Source organism: Neophocaena asiaeorientalis, unplaced genomic scaffold (genome assembly GCF_003031525.2).
Source record: "Neophocaena asiaeorientalis asiaeorientalis breed wild unplaced genomic scaffold, Neophocaena_asiaeorientalis_V1.1 scaffold476, whole genome shotgun sequence".
NCBI classification, from domain to species: Eukaryota; Metazoa; Chordata; class Mammalia; order Artiodactyla; family Phocoenidae; genus Neophocaena; species Neophocaena asiaeorientalis.
Window position 1 is genome coordinate 2,973,537 of NW_020172178.1, and position 6,000 is coordinate 2,979,536.

Below are 6,000 nucleotides of genomic sequence, written 5' to 3' on the forward strand. Positions count from 1 at the left end.
GCAGTGCCGTCCTCCTGACGCGGCTGTCTGTCTGCTGCTACTAATTGCAGCCTCCACTGAAGGCTGGAGGGGAGGGTAGTAGCCAGCAATAAACATCTCTCAGCTGGGAGGGGAGATCTGAGGGTGGGGGGCGCCAAGGGGGAGGCACGGAGAGGAGAAATGAGGACAGATCTTTGGGGACCTTTGCTAGAAAGAGGCCAGGGGCGTGTGGCCCGAGGTGTGACATACACCTCACGGCCCCTGCTGCTTGACCCCTGGACAGCCTCGCCCTGAACCTTGGTTCCAAAACCCAAGCCACTCCGCAGCACAGCTTGAGGCCCTGACCCGCATCTCTGACTGGGGACCTGAGGACCTGGGTGTGTGAGCAGCTCCCCAGGGGTCTGTGAGGCTTTTCTGGAGCAGCCCGGCCTGGCACACCCAGCGGTGCAGGACCACAGCTACCCACTTGCTCCTCGCGGGGAGAGGCCGTGAGCCAGATGTGAGGAGGGCATTGACTGTGCGGCAGGCTGGGGCATCACTCTGTCAGCACTTCCCAAGCCCCAGGTGCTGGCGCGAGCTCTGGGTGGGTCAGATGAGGGCGGTAGAGCAGGCCCCCTCCTGATTGGCCACTCTCCATCCCCTTTGGGCTCAGCTGGCTTTCACTCCTGCAGGTTGTGGCTTAGATATCGTCTTCTCTGAGAAGTCTTTGGATCCCTCAGGCTGGGTTAGACCCCTCCACTCCTGAAGCAATCTGTGGCCCCATCTCTTAGCGTCTGCCTTATTGCCTTTTCACCCCTCCTGGGAGCTGAGCTCTTTGAAAGCCGGGGCCGTGTCTTGATACACACCTAGAGCCACAGCCCCACGGCATGTGGTAGATGCTTGCCAGTATAAGTTCAGGGAATGAAGGGTTGACCAATTCCTGCTCCGAGGAGCTCTGATGTCCCGGGGGTGGGGTGAGGGAGCGTACACCAGCTAACATTTATTAAGACTTGATGTAGTAGGTGCTGTGCTAAATGCCCTACATGGATTATCTCATTGAATCAACAATCCTTTAAGCAGATAAATGTTATGGTTCCCATTTTATAGCTGATGAAACTGAGGCCCAGAGCAGTTACCTGCTTGTCCAGGGTCCCACAGCTCCTAGATGATGGAGCCAATCGCTATGACAGGAATGTCTAGGGCGATGGATTGGAGGACAGGGGCCCCTGACTGTGTACCAGGTCCTGTTTGGCGCACTCTGCATCTCTCACTCAGTTCTCAAAACAGCTGTGGGAGTAGAGTTGTTGCCTGGAACCTAAGAATTCAGAGAGATTCAGTGACTTGTTCAAGGGCACCAGGCAGGAAGCAGTCACGTGGGACTTCAGACCCTCTGACCAGCCCTAAGCAGACAGACACTGAAGAGAGGACCCTGATGGCCAAGGGCGTTCCTCAAGGCAGGAGCTGTTTCTGCCTGTGGTCTCTCCCCCTTACTGGGAAGAGACTCTGACATGACAAATCTTGTCATCATTTACTGAATAAACCATGACAGGGAGCCCAGCTAATGGGGATGTGGGTTGGAACTAGAAGGTCCTTATAGATCTCAGGGGTCACTGTCAAACCCTTTCCTTGGATTAGGACTAATTGCTGGTTACCCAGAGTCTTCCAGGTCATCACCTCCCTGGCTATGGCAGGTTTTGCAGAGTAAAATGACAGGGGCTAAGCAGATTCCTGAGACTGGCCAGAGAAAATGTGGCATAGCTCTGGACCAGTGCTGGTAAAGGAACTCAAGCTGTAACTTAAGTGGTTTCCAAAAACCCCAATCTTGGCTTACGAGTCATTGTAATAAAAAATGAATATTATATCACTGCCCTAATTCCCATTTCTTTAAATGGACGCTAAGAGCATTCAAGAGGGAGCAAGGCCAGATTCACATTCAGCCTTAACTGTCTGTCCTTCCGAGGAGCACAGGCTGGTTTTAGAGTAATCCCTGCGAACATCACAAAAGGAGTTGGCATAAAAAAAGGGAAGGCTCAGGAAGGAGGGCAGGCGATCTCGGCTACAAGTGAAAGCCTATTATTTGTCTGGTCGTCTGGCTAGCTGACACCGTTCCTCTGGAACTCAGCCCTGAATCTCTGAACCAAGCAGCGCGCGGAAAAGGCTTCCGAGTTCTGGGAAGAACGTCGCACACCCGTCCCCGGGGCTGCGCCCTGCCTCTTCAGGTGCCTAGCAAGGCTCTTCGTTGGCTACCTCGCGGATCATTCGTGGGTACGAATTTGTGGACATGCTTGTGTATCTGTTTTCACAGATCGAACCAGATTATCCTAGATGCCTTTAACTTCAGCAGGCTTCGTGTATCCCCGGTTAAATGTCACCTACCTGATCCCCTGTACTCCTCACAAAGAGCTTGTGAAGTAGGCCCTGTTAACTGCATTTTACAGATTAGGAAACTAGTTCAGATAAGAGGTGTCCAGCTTGTAAGATGCCTAAGTCTGGCATAGACAGCTGCTTTGCTAATCGATTTGCTAATTGTGCCAGGGGAGGGAAGGAAGGCTGCCTTTTAGCCTCAGTTGACTTTTTTTTTTTTTTTAACTTCTTTATTGTAGTATAATTGCTTTACAATGGTGTGTTAGTTTCTGCTTTATAACAAAGTGAATCAGTTATACATACACATATGTCCCCATATCTCTTCCCTCTTGCATCTCTCTCCCCCCCACCCTCCCTATCCCACCCCTCTTGGTGGTCACAAAGCACCGACTTTTTAAGAAATGCACACTTTGAACCATTGGGGCTGCGTCTTTTCTTAGTGTTTTGAGGGACATACCTTTATCTTACCTTATTCCTCTCCCATTCAACTCCTTGAGGTCAAGAAGGTATGACAATGAAAGACAAGGTTTTACTTTTGGAAAACATTTCAGTTCTACCGGATCAACCCAGTATACACTGAAAGATGTCAAGTCACGAGACCGTGCCTGACTTAATCTTCCTTGTAAATACATGTATAAATGCTGACAGCTATGGAGTTAAGGAAGGGTTCCTGGAAGGTGTGCAATTTGAATCTGACTTTGAAGATTAACACCACAGATAATTAATATTTCATCAAGAAATCCAAACTGAGACGCATTCTCTCCCTCTATACAGACTGCTGAGGTTTTTACATTTCTCCCAGAAAACCCTAAAGAAGGGGTTTTGGGAAGGGGAGTCAAGAGTGGGCTCAGAGTGAAGTGAAAAAAACGTACAAGTTGGAGGATACGTTCGAACCGCACCCTCTGATGCGATGCCAACCCAGGGGACTCCTGCGAGCAGGCTGGTGGTCCATAGATCGTCTGTGTGTACCTCGTACGCCGTTTTCCGAGGCCGCAGACAGCCCCATACTTTAAGTTCTCATTACAGTTTGCTTTTTCTTGTTTGCTAAGTGTTCTGCATAGGAGCTGGGCTTTTTATTCTCCACAGTATGTACGCATCTTGAAGGCAAGGATCATACCTTCAGCTCTTTCTTTCTCTTCACAGTGCTTAGCAGAATATTAGCATGGCCTGGATAGGACTGACCTTCGAAGCATCTCCTGGATCTTCTTTGTCTATATGAACAAGAATTAAACACAACAGTATTTGCATATTAACCAAAGAAAGAAAAATCACAACTGGCTCTGTGTCTCTCAGAAAATTATTTCTTCTCTCTGGGCCTCAATTTTTCCATCAATAAAATGAGGCCAATTGACAGGGGGTTCCTGGAGGTGCTTCCAGCTCCAAGCTCCTTTGGGTTCTAAGTCTCCAGTTTGATCAAGAATGTTTTTCCCCCCTGAAATCCGTGATTTGACAAAGACTTGGTCTCTCCTGCCGTTCCAGTGGCCTCTGACCCTCCTGGCTCTAGCCTGACGCCCCCTGGCATGCCCCACCCACCTCTCTTTGTTTGCTGGCTCTGCAAGAGAAGCCCAGCCCCTCCTGGCTTCTCAGGGAGAGTCCTGATGAATACAGATACTGCCTTTTTTGCATATTAGCACTGGTGCCAGTCTGAACCCAGCTGTGTGCAACGTAAGGTGAAATACGGATTCCCTGGCCCGGCCTCGGCTTCTCCACGCGGCTAATGGAAAGCTTTCCGAGTGGGCCCACATTGCATATGCATGAGCTCTCCTTTGGCTAGGGGCTGGGCGGAGTGTGATTTCACTCTCTGTTCCACTGTGTGTCTTTGTGCTTCTTTGGGTTTCCTTCAAGATGAGCAGGCCATCTGGACTAAACAGCTATTTGAAGTGGCTTGACTGGGGTCTTGAGATCTCTGGGACCTGAGTCTTGAACTGGGACCCACCCTCCTGCCCACCCACTCAGCATGGCAGCAAGAGCCTTTATGAGGGAACCGAGGGTCCCCTTCACCTCCTGCAGGATAAAGATCAAGCTCCTTTCCTGGCATTGAAGGCCCTACCCCGGCTGCTCCCAGGCTCCCTGTCACGCCCGCCCTCCATCCTCCAGACTCACCTGCCAGCTCTGAACCAGGCCAGGCCTTCGCTTGCCTTGGAGCCTTTGCACTGGCTGTTTCTTCTGCCCTCTCCCTGGCACTCCTGCAGGGCCCGGGGCAGAGAGGAGGATGCAGAGTCCATCCAGTCTGTGTTCCCAGAGCCCAGTGGTCTACCTCTGGCACACACCTGCACTTGGGACTCATATCTGTCCCCCTTGGCCCCGGCCCAGAGCCTGCACACAGTACAGAAGGCCCAGGGCTGATGCCCTTTTAACCTCCTTTATCAAAAATGCAGTTTGAAAACCTTGCTGATTTTTGCCACAGAAGTATTTTGCAGAGACCAAGACTGGGAAGAAAAGCCAATCTGAGGGGATTGTTTCGGTACCTTTAATGGGAAGCAGCTACATGGAGAGAGTGCTGGTTGGTGCAGGGTTGGCACTGTAGGCTCCTGGATAGGAAGGCCCTCGGATCCCGCTGCGGGAATGGGGAGGAAGTTGGGCTGCCTGTCTGCCCGGCCGGCTTGGTCACGTGACCGAGGGGTGCGCGTGGTGGGTGGCCACCCTCCCCTCCCTGCCCTTCTCGTGCCCCTGCCAGCTCTTTCCTAGGCGCCCTCTCCCTCCTGTCACTCCTCAATTCGGGTAGCCGGAAGGGACAGCAGAGGGGCTCAATGGAGTTTATATAGCTTCCCCTGTATATATTTAGAGATAAGTTCATTTAGGGATTAGGGGCTGCTTCTTGTCTATGCATCATTAGGATACCACATCTGCTACTGAGCTAGCAATCAACAGAACACTGAGCAAAGTTATAAAGAAATCTTGTCGGTTCATCTTCATTCCCACCTCCCTGAGCCCTGGCTCTCAGACTTTTGTCAACTAGCTAACGGGAGGAAGCAGGCCTGGTGCTGTTTAAACCAGCCTCAGGACCCGGCACTGAATTCAGAGAAGAGCTCGGCTTTGACCTGCTGCCCTCACACCGTGTGTGTGTGTGTGTGTGTGTGTGTGTGTGTGTGTGTGCGCGCGCGCGCATGCAGGTGTGAGGGTGGACTGTGGCGGAGAGGGGACCCTCTATGGAAAAGTTGAGTTGCACTTCCCCATGGTGGCCATGCCAGGAAGGGGCCCATGGCAGTCCTGGGTGACCGTGAGCAAGCTGCTTCCGCTCTGTGGTCCTGTCTCCTGATCTGTAAAATGAGGGCATTGGACTTGGTCGTCTCCCTCGCTGAGTGGGGTCCGGGAGGACCAGGGAGCGGGTGAGGAAGTGCTGCACAGCCCCGCCTCCTCCCAGTAAGGACCCCTGGGCTTGTCTGGCCCAAGCTGGTGGCCGGAGGGCTGCTCCATGGGGCCCTGGTCAGGGGCAGAGCAGCCCAGCCAGGTCCTTGATTCTGGAGGCTCCCAGCTACAGACCGGGGGCAGCAGGTGGGGCCCCCGCTTCTCTGGATCCTTCATCGGGCCCAGAGGGCTGAGTCGCCTGGCCCCCTCCCTGGGGATCCCTGGCTACCCTGGCCCCTTCGGCCCCAGCCTCTCCCGGCCGGCTGTCCCACGGCGTGACATGTGGCGGGTTAAACTGCAGGTGTCACTGTTAGCCCTGAAATGGGGGCT